Raw genomic sequence first — 16,725 nt, forward strand, 5'->3', positions numbered from 1 at the left:
AGTTTAACAGCTAATTACATTTCATATTAATGTCATGTGTCATTATATCTGATCTCTGCTAAGTGAAACAGTTTCATCATAATCTTTGTGGCTGAATATTAGACTGTACTTCTAATTTGGATGGCTGAATGGATAACTAAATCATTTTGATAGAACTTTGAACTTTTACGTGTGGCTTTTATGAGATCCAAGGCATGATACATTATGAAAAATAATGTATCACAATACATTATGAAATGTATTATGCATAATTATGAAAAATAATGTATTCCTTCATAATGCATGAAGGAAAGGCATGATATTTTTTCCCTTATTAATTTGGAAGCTGAAGCTGATTATACACTCTTTTGTAGATATTTCATATAACTTGAACAAATACAAATTTCTAAGTGACTGGCTTACATAAAGTTGTCAAGCATAAATCTTGTAAATCCCCAGCTTCTGTAATGGTGGATGAGATGACTTCATTGATTGTAATATAGTGGATACTTTATTTTGAGGGCTACTTTTGTGTTATGTTTTAAAATTTAGCTATTCTGTTTGTCATATTGTGTATGTAAGTTAATGTTCTTTCTTATTAGATTGTCTGGATTCTAATTTCAATGTTAACTCTTTGTATGCCTCCATTTTTTAATTAAGATATCCTGTAAGTAATCAGGCTCTGTTTTTATTTCGGTGTTGGCAGCTGTACATTTGCAATTTTTATCATCAAGTATCTGTGTTAAGACAAGTTGGGAAAAACTCATAAATGTTTAATGGGGTGAAACAGCATTAGGAAATGATTAAAAATAGTATTTAATGCTTTCAGTATTTCATCTCAGTTACAGAGATATCATTAGGGAGTACTAAATGAGACTTATATTACAAGTCTCATTTAGTACTCCCTGAGAGTACTCAATGAGTACTCTCATTATTCACTCACAAAGGCAGCACAAAACTAAATTGAAACATGTAGATGAAAGATTAGTCCTAACCAGGTGGGGGCACCATGTATGGACAGAGAAGCTGATCTTCCCATATTTTGGGAAGTTTTATGCAACCATATTTATATTAGGCTGATTTTTAAGAGCAGCAGCAGATTCTGAAAACAGTCTTTCTCATTTACTGTGATGGAGCATTGATGGTCTTTTTCCCAATTGATTGTGAACTGTATCCAAAGCATGGTCTGCAAGGCCAGATTGACCATACTCATGACTGCAGAAGTTTTTTTATGTTCTTTCATTCAGATGGTAGCTGATCTTCCTGTCTGTCCACAGTAGGCCAACTTGCTGCAGGAACATGGAACCCTATATACACCTGAGACTGGAGAGGGAGAAGCAGTTTGTCTTTAGCAGACTGGATAAGGGTAGCTACTTTTAAGTTGCGCTTGAAAGTGGTGCAAAGATTGTATTTCTTTAAGATTCATTCTGGATATTTTTTCTGATGGGAATTGGACATAAGGGATGGCGATAGTATCACAAGAACATGCATCAAAGATGATGTCTCAGTCAAGTCAGTTCTACCTTCCCATCATATGACCATTTTCTACAAACAGGTTCTGGTGAGGTGAATATTGCTGTCTATGTTCCCTACTTGGAGTCATCTATGTGAGTGGTCTGAAAAGTTCTCGGCCTTGACCATAGATGGCAACACTATCGGCAAGATTTTTTTTTCTAAGTTGGTACAACTGTCATAAGCATCCATGTGAAATTGCAAGTCATTCTATCAAGTAGTTTGTTTTATACAGCTGTCTGAAGCAAAAGTGTTGTCAGTATCCCTTGAAATGGATAAAATTGAGTATCATGCAGTTATAAAATTCTTTGTAAAAGAAGGTTTAACACCAAAAGAAATTCAAAGTTCATAAAAGTTTATGGGCACTCTTCTCCTTTGTTTTCGACAATTAAGAAATGGGCTGCTGAGTTTAAACATGACTACCAGCCTTGAAGATGATCCACGTGAAGGACATCCAAAAAGTGTAACACCACCAGAAATCATTGATTAGGTGTGCGATATGGTATTGGATGACCGGCGAGTCAAAGTGCATGAAATTGCTGAGACTATAGGCATTTCAAAAGAACGTGTAGGATATATTTTGCATGAAGAATTGCAAATGAAAAAGCTTTGCGCAAGATGGGTGTCGTGCTTGCTCACAGCAGATCAAAAATGCACTCGCATGAAAATCTCTGAACAGTGTTTGAAGTGTTTTAACAAGAATAAAACTGATTTTCTGCATCGATTTATTACTATGGATGAAACTTGGATTCACTATTACACACCAGAATTCAAACAGCAGTCAAAACAGTGGATAGAAGCTGGTTCTTCAGCACCAAAGAAGACAAAGTCAGTCCCATCAGCAGGAAAGGTCATGGCATCAGTTGGGATGCTAAAGGCATTTTATTTATTAATTATCTTGAAAAGGGTAAAACGATAACCGGGGAATATTATTCTGATCTTTTAACCAGACCAGACAAAAAAATTTGTGAGAAAAGACTCGGTTTGCAGAAGAAAAAAAAAATCATCTTTCATCAGGACAATGCACCTGCCCACAAAGGTGTTTTGGTAATAGGAAAATTAGGGGATCTGCACTATGAATTGTTGGAACATCCACCCTATTCCCAAGATTTCGCTCTCTCTGATTTCTGTCTCTTCCAAAAACTAAAATTTTTCCTCGCTGGTCAGTATTTTTCTTCAAATCAAGAGGTGATTGTAGCTATATAGGGGTATTTTGCAGATCTTACTGAGAACCACTACAGGGAGGATAATGTTGCTGGAGTAAATGTATTAGTCTTAATGGAGATTTTTGTTGAAAAATAAAAATAATTTTGAAATTATAAATTCGTTCTTTCATTGTTAGGCCGAAAACCTTGTGTGTTTGTGTGTGTATATATATACAAGTGTGTGTGTGTGTGTGTGTGTGTGTGTGTGTGTGTGTGTAGACAGAGAAAGAGACACTCATACCACTACCTTACACAGAAACTAGGTGTTATTAGCCTCCCTTAAAAATGGAGCCTTAACAATATGCTGTAATGAGCAGGCTCTGAAAAATGAATATGAAATAATAACAATGTTTATTTTTTTTAAATTACTATAACAAGAAAACAATCCATAAAATCCTTCACAAAAATCCAATCAAAAATAAAAATGACTACAGTAAGGCCGTAGTCATCCCTTATAATAGAGGATTATCCAAAAGAATAAACAGTGCATGACAAAATATACAACATTAAGTCCACATTTAAGCCACCAATGAAAATTTTAAAAAAATATGCTGAGCTCCTCTAAAAGATTCTATTCCTTCCCTTGCCCACCCAGGTGTATAACAAATCCATTGCACCTGTAATCTTCCTTACATACTTAGCCTTCTTTGAAACAGGCTGTACAATCCCAAAATGGAAAGAACATAAATAAATGACAAGTACCTTTGTTGCAGAAACAGGACTTTCAGACCATGTGCTTCAAAAATGCCACCAGAATGATTAGAAAGGTGCCTAGTCCTTATATTAGACCAAAACCTGGTATGAATGTAAATTCTAAGAAAGCCTATAAAATGATTATTAACTAATCCAACCACAACAAAAATTATTGCTTGGAAATCCCAAGGATTTGGATGGCTCACCTGTGACCCACATAACAGAAGAATTTCCCACACAGTTAAGACCAGAAGGAAAATTTAATTAGATAACACAGTAAATCTCAGGCAGCAAATATTCAGCAACAGATTATAAAGCAGTGAATTCATTCAGCTTAAAGAATTAATGTTATGAATGGAGGATGATAGTTTTTGTGACTCCCACCTACAAAAGGTTATTATCACTACCCCTAAGACTCCATGGAGTCGAAGACTCATCTAGGAGGTCCCTTTGTCATTCATGCAGATCATCCTTTGAAACAGGCTGTACAATCCCAAAATGGAAAGAACATAAATAAATGACAAGTACCTTTGTTGCAGAAACAGGACTTTCAGACCATGTGCTTCAAAAATGCCACCAGAATGATTAGAAAGGTGCCTAGTCCTTATATTAGACCAAAACCTGGTATGAATGTAAATTCTAAGAAAGCCTATAAAATGATTATTAACTAATCCAACCACAACAAAAATTATTGCTTGGAAATCCCAAGGATTTGGATGGCTCACCTGTGACCCACATAACAGAAGAATTTCCCACACAGTTAAGACCAGAAGGAAAATTTAATTAGATAACACAGTAAATCTCAGGCAGCAAATATTCAGCAACAGATTATAAAGCAGTGAATTCATTCAGCTTAAAGAATTAATGTTATGAATGGAGGATGATAGTTTTTGTGACTCCCACCTACAAAAGGTTATTATCACTACCCCTAAGACTCCATGGAGTCGAAGACTCATCTAGGAGGTCCCTTTGTCATTCATGCAGATCATCATGCCACGTCTTAAACACCTTTAAATTCTCTGTAGACACCACACTCAGGCAAGGCATTCCAGTCATTTGCAACTCTACATGCAAAAAACCTGCTTTTCACTCCCTTTTCACACCCTCCTTATGCAGCCTCCAGGGATAACCTCCTGATCTCCCACCATTTTCTATAAAACCTCTCCAACATTGATCCTATAACAACCCCCTTACCAATTTGTAGGTTTCTATCATATCACCCCTCTTCCTCCTGTTCGTTACTCAGTAAATTGCATCTTCTCAACCTTTCCTCATATTCAACATTCCAGATATCAGAAACTACCTTAGTCCCCTCTGGATCCATTCCAGCATCTTTTATCCTTTTGAAAACCAGGTGACCAAATCTGTCTATAGACTATGTGTGGCCTAATCAGAGCCTTATACAATAGAACAATCTCCTTACTTTTACACGTCAGTATCCTCTGCATCATTCCCAGAATTTGTGTTGTCCTCACAATTTTGGCAATGTGTCTTCTAAATTTTAGATTCTTATCCATCATCACCCCAAGATCTCTTATTTCCTCCACCTCGAACAATATATCTCCACCAAGCATAAATTCTACATCCCATCTTTGTTTCCCAAATTTTAAAACCTTACATTTTGCCACATTGAGCTTAAGTAGTGGGCTAAGGATTTTTAATAATTTTCTTTTAATTTGAGGTAATTTTAAAATTTGTTTTTTTTTTAGATAAATTGTGATTCCTATCTTTAAAAAAGTAATAGAGATGACCCTAAAAACTATAGAGGTATCAGTATACTAAATTCCTGTTACAAAATATATAGCAGAATCTTAAATAGCAAACTAATGAAATATTCTGAAAACTTTATTTTAGAACTACAGAATGGATTTAGAAAAGGACGATCATGTATAGACCTGGCCTTTTGCCTAAAATTAATAATAGAGAAAAGAAGAGAATACAATTTAGAAACACATATTGCATTTATTGACTTTGAAAAAGCATTTGACAAAGTTAAAAGAAACATCATATTATTTAACATATTAAAAGAAAGACAATACCAAATAATATCCTAAAAGCTATCACAAGTATATATGAAAATAATCAAATACAAATAAGATTAAATCACGAGCTATCATATACGAGAGAGATAAACCAAGGGGTCCGACAGGGATGTTCCCTCTCAGCAACTCTTTTTAATATCTACTTAAATGAAATAATAATTCCCTCGATGAGTCTAAGGACTCCTGGAGTCGCCCGAAATAATAATAATAATAATAAAATGGAATAAAAATTTACATCAAGGAATTAAACTTTCTACTACAGTGAACTTAAACACTCTCCTTTTTGCCGAGACCAGATAATTACAAATTCTGAAGATAACTTACAGAAAGCTATTATAGATCTAAATAAGATAGCCAAAGATTATGGTATGATAATATCAACAGAAAAATCAAAAACTATAGCATTTAAAGGACAAGATCTAGCAAGAACTAAAATAGTAATAGATAACAAGATCTTAGAACAGGTGAAATCATTTAACTACCTAGGATGCATGATCACATATGAAAATGAAAAAGATATAAACGTAAAAATTGCAAAATATTTAAAAATATCAGGTGTAATTAACTCTATATTTAAACCAAACCTAGTTCAAAAACAAACCAGACTGAAAGTATACAATACATTAGCCCTACATTAGTCTTAATGTGTGGAAGCAAAATCTGGACAATAAAACAAAAAGACAAAGATTAACAACAGCAGAAATGAAGTTTATGAGAAAAACTGCAAAGTATACCCTATTTGTTCACAAAAAGAAATGAAAAAATTATGAAAGAATTAAACCAAGAACCAGTAATAGAAAAAAATAAAAAATATAAACATAAATGGATGGAACATGTTCAAAGAATGAAAATAGAAAGATTACCAAAACAAGCCTTAAAGTACAAACCATTAGGAAAAAGAAAACCAGGATGTCCTCTTAAATGATTCAATGACTAAGGCCAGAACAGGCCATGCTTGGCCTAAATTCTTGATATGCATGATGATGATAATAATGAGATAAATTGGAAATCCTGCTCTAGACCCCAAGCATGGAAATTTTGCAAACCACTTCTGATCTCCAACAAACGAGCAGTGGTCCCACACTAAAGTAAATAAAAAAAAAAAAAAAATTCATTTTTTTTTATTTACTTTACACAAACCAAAATATTTTTACATATTTTGTCAAATTCATAAAAATATATACAAGCCTCATATACTGGCTTTATTCATTGTGTTATCACGTCAACTTCCATGGCATGCTCCTTGAACTCATTCACTGATGATGCACTCACAAAGCCTATGGCAAACCTTTCTACCCATTCACCATCCTACTATGTATTGAAAAAAGTCTTTGGTGTCATTCCTATAAAATCCCTTTAATAATTTGTTTCGGTCATGCCCTGTTTTATTTTTTACTATCAGCTAGTTTTTGAAGCCCACAAACCTTCAGTATATTCACATAAGGAGTATTCCTTAGGGCTGCTACAATACTGGTTGCTCACCGCTGCATTCTCTCTGCCACTTTTTCACAATCACTTCCTTACCCTATAGAATTCAGGATATGCATGCATGCATGTTTACATGGATTCCATGTGGATGAATATATGGCCTTATTAAAGCCTTATAAATGGGAATATCAGCCTCCCTCCCCTGTTAGTTACTGTGCTCATCAACCATGTAATCTAATGTGCTCTTCTGGCTAAGTTTTGCAATATGACCTCTGAACTTCTTTTCCATAGTCACTGTCAAAATCCTAGCCTCATCAATTTCCTGCAGATCATTTCAATCACTGTAGTACAGTGTTTGTTGATCTCTTCATCTCTAAGTGCATGACCTTACAGTTGGCCATGTTAAACTAGCGGACATTGATCTTTATCCACACTGCTAGTTGGTTTAAGTCATTCTGTAGGATATCTACATCTTCATTCACTGTTGTTCTTTTTAGCCTTGCAACATTGGCAAACAACTGAATATTTCCCTTTAAATTATTTTCTGTATCATTGATGCACAAATTAAATAGCAGATGACCAATTATTGAGCCCTGAAGTACACCACTAGTTACCCATAATCTCCTAGAGAATCAACTGCTTCCTCATACATTACTTTCTGATAAGAGGGTGGCTGTCTGTTGTGAACACCCTCTTATTCAAATCACCAGCTTCATATCCATCCTCATTTGCTCCAATTTATGCAACAGGATTCCGTTTGGCATCCTGTCAAATTCCTTCTCAGTCCAGCAGCATCACTGTAGATATTACCTTTATCCAACTGAGTTGACACTTTATTATAAAAAAAGAAAGCAAATTACTAAGAGTAAGCCTACCTTTTTATGCAGTGGAACTATTTTGCACTAGTTCTTCCTAGGCACCTTCCCAGAATTGAAGCCTAAGTTTAGCAGCTTAGTCAGAGGATGTGCCAAATCTCTTCACATTCTTGTAATACACAGGCTGATATTCCATCTAATCCCATGGCTGTGTTCACATTAGTGTTCTGAAATATCATAAGCACCTCCCATTTACCTACCTTTTTACTTGCATCATCTCCAACTGGATGGTATACGTTTACAAAATGATCACTCAATAACTTAACTCTTTCATTTGCTTCTACTGCCATCTACTATCAGCACTTGTTAATCTGAGTTCCATAATCAATCTTCCTTTTACTCACTACATAGTGGGGGGGAAAAAAAACCTGTTTGGGACTTCTTTTGGCTGCATCATCTGGTTCTTCTCATTAGCTTTGACCTTCCTTGCCATACGGGTCATCCTTCTTGCCTGTGCCTACTGCTGCTCGTGGATTTACTGATCACCTTTTTCTTTATATTCCCTCTGCAATTTTTGCTTAATGTTGCTATACATCTAACTCTTATCTGATTTATTTTCCTGACTTTCTATGTACAATCTGATATTGCTTTCTTCAAACATTTCTTAATCATCTCCCACATAATGCTGCCTCTCTCTCTCCTACAAATTTTTATGCTATGACACTGCTCTAGTTGATTCCTCAGTTTGTCATGATCACCAGTTACATCATGTGTAATTACATACGTGTCCCTTTTTAACAGAAAATTGTACATATCTGGCAATCAGATCAAGACTACATGATTCCCTTTCCTCAAGTGTAAGTGGTGTAAACTACCTTGGTTGCTTCTAAGTTCTCTGATGCTGTGATGAGATCTAGCATGAAAAACACAAGGAATAAGTAATACTATTTATTTAAAGGCCATATATATATTTCAGTCTGAATATTACAAGCCATCATCAGTGGCAACGATAATTATTACAAAGTAGATCACAAGCGATAGATTGATTTGAAAAAGATCCACATGATGTTTTACATAAAACAATGCATTGGTATAACTAAAGAAATGTTGCAATATTAGTTATTCATTAGCTATTTTTAAAAAACAATTATTGATGTACAATTAGAATATGTTCCCATATTTTATAGAAAGAAGCAGTTCTTCTGATTTAAGTTCAGATAGTGAAGTAAGCCTCAGTAATTTCTTTAAATAAACATTCAAATTTATGCCAACATCAATGAAGTAAAGCATGTTTCAGACCATAGATTATTCTGTATCTATTCTGTGCTGTGCCAAGCCAGATTTCTTAGATTTACTGTTGCTAATTTGAGATTGGTGTTCGAGTATTCTCTTTTCTACAGAGTGTTCAGTTGCTCAAAGTACGAACAATGCTAGTTGCAAGGAATTTCATATGCTAGGGAGAGCTAGAGGAGACTACCCATCTTTTCAAGATGGAAACCATGCTGATAATTTTTTGATGGAAAGAAAAGTAGCCAATGAATTGTATTTCTTAAGAATTATGGCAATTGGTTCTGAGATACCAGAAATGTATGGGATTGGAACTCGACATGCTGTTTTCTTATCATTTGAGCTAGGATTATAGGAATTATAAAGATGTTACATTGTCCTTTTTTAGAAACCATTGATCATTTAATGTTTAAAAGTTCCTGCTATAATAGTTGAGGTGTAGAACAAAGAGTAAGAACACATAGCATTAAGTTTTTATAATTCCAGTTGAATGTGACGAATGGTGAGCCAATTGCTGTTGAATGTATGTAGATTTCAGTGAAAGTAGGCTTTTGATAAATAGAAGTAATTAATTCACCTGATGGTGTGAGCAGGATGTAGATTGTTAATATTAGATTTTAAAAAAAAAAAGTACATAACATGTCTTCATTATGGGACCAGATAGCAAAAAATGTCTATATAACAAACCCAAAATGAAGGGTGAAAGTACGTGTGTTCAGGCTTAAGTGCTGTGAAGAATTCATGTTGGAGGTTTAATGGAATATTAACAGCACTGAGAGAGGATTGAAACTAATTTTAATACTTCCAATATTTCGTCTCTGTCACAGAGACATCTTCGGGGATTACAAAAACTTTTTGTAACAACACACACACAAATACAATACAAAGTGAAACTGGAGTCCTATCTAGGTGGTGCACCCTCTATGGGCATTTGGAGGTGGCCTGGGATGTAAAGAGGGATCTCTGATAATTAGTTTCCCAAATTTTGGGAAATTTAATGCAACCGTATTTGTTTAAATTAGGTTGATTCCTGAGTGCAGATGCAGATTCAAAGAATAGTCTTTCTTTTTTGAATTTACTATGGTGGAGCACGGTAGTTTTTTTCCAGGAGATCCTGTGGGATATATCCAAAACATGGTCTGCAAGGCCAGATTGACCATAATCGTGTTTGCAGATGTAAGAACTGTGTTCTTCTAACCGGATGGATGCTGACCTGCTTGTTTGTCCAAAGTAGGCAAGTTTACAGGAACAAGGTACTCTATATACACCAGGAACTGATAAAGGAGGGAGCTGGTCTTTAGTGGAGCGGATAAGGGTAGCAAGTTCACGGTGGGGCTTAAAAAGCTGTATTAAGGTTGTACTTTTTTAATGATCTGGCTATTTTTTTCTGAAGTACCACGGATGTAAGGAATGGTGATGGCATTTCTCCTTAGCATCTGAGAAGCTTCCTCTCAAAAAGAATTCCAGAAAATAAAAAATAAGCACATCAAAAAGTTCAATAATCTTTGCAAATCCAAACCGCTACCTGAAGTTCAACCGCTCCATATAATAGTCAACCTGTCTTCTAAAAGACTTGGCAAAGATGCCGTGTGCCCTAAGCCTCAGACACAATTTTGCTGTTGCACCTATTGAAGTTCCGATATTGGATATTATGTACAACATCAAATGCGGAATCTGTCACTTAGCTCCAGAAACAGCCAATAACATCAGATTGACGTAGCTAACATTCTCTCCCATTCTTCACCTCCTAAAGTTAATTTATCTTCCAGTCAACTCTCTGCCCTCAAAAAAATTACGGAAAGAAAAAAGTATTGTCATCACCAGAGCTGATAAGGGTAATGTCACTGTTGTTCTCAACTCCTCAGAATATAATCGGAAAATGGATATTATCTCCCTGATCGTGATACCTACATTCCACTAAAACACAATCCCACAAAAACTCCAGTTAAAAAATTAAGAACCTACTTAAGTTCCTTCCTGGTCTCTTGTCCCACCCAGATATACGGTTTACCCAAAATCCACAAACCTAATTCTCCCTTAAGACCTATAGTAGATGCCACCAATGCACCTTGCTACAAATTATCAAAGCAGCTAGCTAACTCTTTGACCTCCCCTCATTGGTCTTACCTCATCTTATGTAAAAAAAACTCCACCCATTTTAAAAACTTAATTGAAAATCTTACTTTGAATAATACAGATATATTGGTCAGCTTTGACATCATCTCTTTGTTTACAAATATTCCCCTAATTAACACCTTAACACTCTTAAAAAAACGTTTTCCTTCTGCTATTTTAAAGCTCTTTTCCTTTGCCATCAACTCTGGTTATTTCTCTTGGAAGAATAAAATCTACAAACAGATAGAGGGAACTGCCATGGGTTCCCTCTCTCACCAATTATTACATGGAAAATTTTGAAAAATGAGCCATTGACTCTTCCCCTCGAAAACCTTCTATCTGGCTCAGATATGTAGATGATGTGTTCTCTATTTGGCCTCATGGCCCAGACACATTAGATTCCTTCCTCAGTCACCTCAATAGTCTACATCCAAGAATCCAGTTTACGATGGAAAAGGAAAATAACAATAGTTTACCCTTCCTTAGACACCTTAGTAACATGCCTTCCTAATGGTAACCTTTCTTTCTCTGTATATAGAAAACCTACTCATACAGGCAGATACATTCACAAACTCTCCTACCACCACCCCTCCCAGCAATATGGCATTATTAAAACTCTGACCAATAGGGCCCACAATCTTTGTTCCAGTAATCCAGTGTAGCGACAGCAATATCACTCCTAATTGCATCAGGCTAAAGAGAAAATTCACTTCAACAAAGGCACAACAGATATATCACCGCATGGAGAAAGCACTACTGAGAGAGATCCAAGCTACCAGAAAGAACCTAGCCGCTACACAAAACCAACTACTAAAAGAAAAAACGGAGCTGTCTAGCTACTTAAACGGGATAATCCTAGAAAAGATTACGGACAACACAGCAAACCACATCCAACAAATGAAGAAAGAAAACCTAATTTCCAAATTACAAAGACTAAAAGAACGACAAAACCAGCCGCCACATTCAAAGTTTGCCACAGTGAACAACAACAACCAACCAGAAGCAGGAAACAACAGGAGCCACCAATCACCCACAGGTATCAATAACAAAGTCAACCTATCTAACCATGCTCTAAACAAAGACGAAATCTCTATACTTAACAACGGTTTAAATTTTGCTATAGCACCGAAATCGATAGACAAACTTGAAGTTATTTGTAATATGGAAAGAGGCCTAAGATTCATACCTAATAACATAGCAGACAAAATATGTATAGAAACTGCCAACATTTTAAACCATAACAAAACAATATCAAGCAACATAACTAAACAAGAATTAACATCGATAAAATCACTTAAAACAAATCCGAACATAGCAATAACGAGAGCCAATAAAGGAAATGCCACTGTCATTTTAATCCGTACCACTTATATAGAAAAAATGAATCTGCTGGTCTCTGACAATAACACATACAAATTAGTTAACTACAACCCAACTAACAGAACAAAAAACAAAACAGAGAAACTACTTAAGTCAATTACCACATGGCCCGAAGACACGGTAAAAAAAACTGTTTCCTCACTGCACGCGCTCCCCAAGAATTTATGGGCTACCGAAAATTCACAAAGAAACCTCCGCTAAGACTTATCGTTGAAGGAATTGATAGCCCAATGTATCACTTAGCCAAAAAATTAGCAGCAACACTCAAGGAGTTGGTAGGTCACATCCCTCTCCTATATCAAAAACACACAATTTCATAAACATCATCAAAGACATTACATTAAAAAAAGATGATTTATTAGTCAGTTTTGATGTCTGCACTCTTTATGAATATCCCAATCAATGACACAATCCTTCTCCTACAGAACAAATTCCCTCCAGGTATGACGGTGCTCTTTGTGCATGTAATACAGTTGGGTTATTTTGTATGGCACAGCCATGGGCTCGCCATTATTCCCTTATTGCTAACTTTTACATGGAACATTTTGAGCAACTAGCCCTAGATTCCTCCCCTCTAAAACCCATAGTCTGGCTTAGATACGTTGACGATGTTTTCGCGATCTGGTCCCATGGCCGCCAGACATTAGACACATTCCTTAGCCACCTAAACAAACAACACAAACGCATACAGTTCACAATTGAAATTGAAAAACACAACACACTTCCGTTTCTAGATACACTTGTCACACATCTTCCCTCGGGCAATCTTTCCTTCGCTGTTTACCGAAAACTGACACATACGGGACAATATATACACATAAACTCCTACCACCACCCAACACAAAAACTAGGTGTCATCAACACGCTAGAAAACAGAACTCAGATGATCTGTTCCAGTGAACAGGCACTGAAAGATGAATTTAAAATTATCAGTAATAACTTACAAAAAAAACAGATACAGCCAAAACACTATTAACAAAATTCTCTACAAAACCACAATAAAAAACAAAGCCAGACCAGACGACAGTAAAACTATAACCATTCCCTACATTAAAGGAATATCAGACAAAATAAACAGAGTACTACAAAAGTACAACCTCAAAGCTATCTTTAAACCTCCTGCAAAATTAAAAAGCTTACTCAACTCATCCAAAGACCCACTCCCTCTACTAGCCCACCCTGGAGTATACTGGATTTATTGTACTTGCAACGTACCATATATAGGAGAAACGGGATGCACAATTCCTATTAGACAAAAGGAACATAAACGACACATTAAATATAATAATTATGGTGAAGCTGGCCTTTCTGATCATGCCCTGAATACCTTATACAGAATTGACTGGAAAACCACCAGCTGTCTACATCACACTAAAACATGGTATGAACGGAAATTCAAGGAAGCCTGTGAGATTATCAACCACCCCAACCTGAACAATAATGATGGTCTAAAAATCCCAAACATATGGAAGGTATATATTCGACCTTCCTCACTAAGAACAACTATAAACAGGACTGTAGAAAATCCAGTATTGTAAATCAAAAATAAGAATTATAATACTAAAAATAGGACACCAATTGTTTCTGAAAGAAAAAAAAGAAAGGATTTGTTCCAGTAAAACTGCTCTTTCAACTGAACTCAAACACATACACAACACCTTCCTTTCCAATGGCTATAATGACTATAGAATTAAAAAAAAACCAAGTCCTTCCCTATTCCCTGTCCATCTCTTCAGAAGGACTTCAGAAATTCCATCACCATTCCTTATATCTATAGTACTTCAGAAAAAATAGCCAGATCATTAAAAAAAAGTACAACCTCAATACAACTTTTAAGCCCACCGTAAACTTGCTATCCTTATCTGCTGCACTAAAGACCAGCTCTCTCCTGTATCATTTCCTGGTGTATATAGAGTACCTTGTTCCTGTAAACTTGCCTACTTCGGACAAACAGGCAGGTCAGCATCCATCCGGTTAGAAGAACACAGTTCTTACATCTGCAAACACGATTATGGTCAATCTGGCCTTGTAGACCATGTTTTGGATACATCCCACAGGATCTCCTGGAAAAAACTACCATAGTAAATTCAAAAAAGAAAGACTGTTCTTTGAATCTGCATCTGCACTCAGGAATCAACCTAATTTAAACAAATACGGTTGCATTAAACTTCCCAAAATTTGGGAAACTTTAATTATCAGAGATCCTTCTTTACATCCCAGGCCACCTGCAAATGCCCATAGAGGGCACACGACCTAGATAGGACTTCAGTTTCACTTTGTATTGTATTTGTGTGTGTTGTTACAAAGTTTTTGTAATCCCCGAAGATGTCTCTGTGACAGAGACGAAATATTGGAAGTATTAAAATTAGTTTTAATCCTTTCTCAGTACTGTTACTATTCCATTAAACCTCTAACATGAAGGGTGAAAGTGTATGGACAAGAAAAGGATGTGTCCTCTAAATGTTCTAAATAAAGTTAGCAACGCAGCGGAGAACAGACCTTCCATTGCAGTTCCTTCAACTTGACTGTAAAACTTAGTTTGACAAATAAAATATCCAGAGTGCATAACAAAGTTGAATAATTTCCGTATATTCTATAGAAATACTTCTGAAAGTAGTGCATCCTCAAGAGGAACATTTGTGAAGAGAGATTCAATATCAAAGCTAACCATTATATCAAATGTTAAAGATACCAAGCTATTTTTAACCTGGTTTTACTCCATTTCCCAAGTAAGCAAACAGACAAATAAGTCAAGTTTGCACCTGCAAGTGTTGCAAGTCTAGCTGACCCTGCACGTAGTGCAAGACAAGGCAACTCATGGTAAAAGTAGAATGAGCTCTGATCACTAATCCTAATATTTACCCTTAATGCAAAGCACATCTCCTGGAGGAGATGTATGATGCTTTGTATTAAAGGCAGGGGGCCACTACCCAGACTACCCAGTTTTTCACTTTATCTAGAAGATAGGAAAATTTTTTTATGAGTGAGTGGAAGTTGCTAATTGGAGATTTCAATAGGTGTGCTAAAAATTTGGTTATTCAGCAAGTAGGTGAATTGCAGTCGACAATCGGATAAAGAAGAATGTCTTATGTATCTTAGGTAAACAATAGAACCTAGGAGTTCTAGCAAAATAAGTTTTTCTATGATATCTCCATCAAGACTTACAACTTCATCTAGTAATGAGTTCAGTTTTCTTAGTTGTCTATTATTGGGATTGTAATCTAATTCTTGGTACGTAGATTGATTGATCCTGTAATAAAAGAGCAATTTTTCTTTTATATTTGGCAGAATCCATAACAGTAGTATTCTCCTTGTCTAACTTAGTAATAATGAAATGACTGTTGCATCTTAAGGATTGTAATACTTTCATTTCAGTCAGAGATGTTTGTAGGTGGAAGCTTGGATTTCAGTAGAAGGGATGAAATTTCCAAATGAAGTTTAATAGCATCCTCAACTTTCCAGTATAGTTCTCACTGTGTCTAAACACTCTGCACTGTTCATTTAACAAACACATGATATTTAGATCATAAATTCAATTCCCTTGTTACTAAACAAAATGCACCTCATACTGTTCCAGAAAATTGGGTAGTAAATATCTTACGATGCCTATTAACTGAAAGTGAAATTCTTATTCTTTCAAAAGGATATGATTTCTCTATAGCTACTAAAAGGTTACCTTACTTAGATTTCCTTTACAACATCGAATGGAACTTATTCACTCTTCTGTCTAGAGAAAGGACAAGTGGGCATCTGTGGAAGCTTAGTTGTGTGTAGTTAAAGGGATAAGAGCTAGATTGTTATCTCATAGAACTGTGAGTGACTGAAACAGTCTGCCTGCTGAAGTAGTGAGTGCATCTAGTGTGAATGAGTTTGAGAAGGTTATGACAACTGTTGTGGGTGATGTATGGCCTCCTTCAATGAGTCCTTGACTCCCTAGATTTGTAATAATAATAATTTTGAACTTTGTTTTTGTTATATATTTCTCTAAGCAAAGCTTTATTCGTGTTGACCAACCTCTTGATTAACTACCTTACCACTTGGTCCCACCTATTCCAGTTAAGTGAAAGTAATGTACAGTAAGTAAATGTAACAAAATGACGGTAAGTTCTGTAAACTATTAAAAAATCTCTTCTTTGTTCATGCAGACATCTCCATTTAATTAAAAATACTCGATTCAGATTTCATCTAAGGGTATTCAAGTAACCTTTAATAAGAGCTTTTCAACTAAAGGTGAGATGGCAGGATTTGTTTTCCTTCCCTTGGTTTTTC

General features: G+C 35.6%; 1 protein-coding gene across 5 annotated transcripts in view; it reads left to right on the plus strand.

Moving 5' to 3' along the window:
- Mctp (multiple C2 domain and transmembrane region protein) overlaps positions 1–16,725 on the plus strand; it is a 642,744-nt gene that overhangs the window by 576,264 nt on the left and 49,755 nt on the right. The window lies entirely within an intron of this gene.

This window comes from Typopeltis vanoorti, chromosome 13 (genome assembly GCF_054136105.1).
Source record: "Typopeltis vanoorti isolate ZY-2024b chromosome 13, IOZ_Tvanoo_1.0, whole genome shotgun sequence".
In the NCBI taxonomy this organism is placed as follows: Eukaryota; Metazoa; Arthropoda; class Arachnida; order Uropygi; family Thelyphonidae; genus Typopeltis; species Typopeltis vanoorti.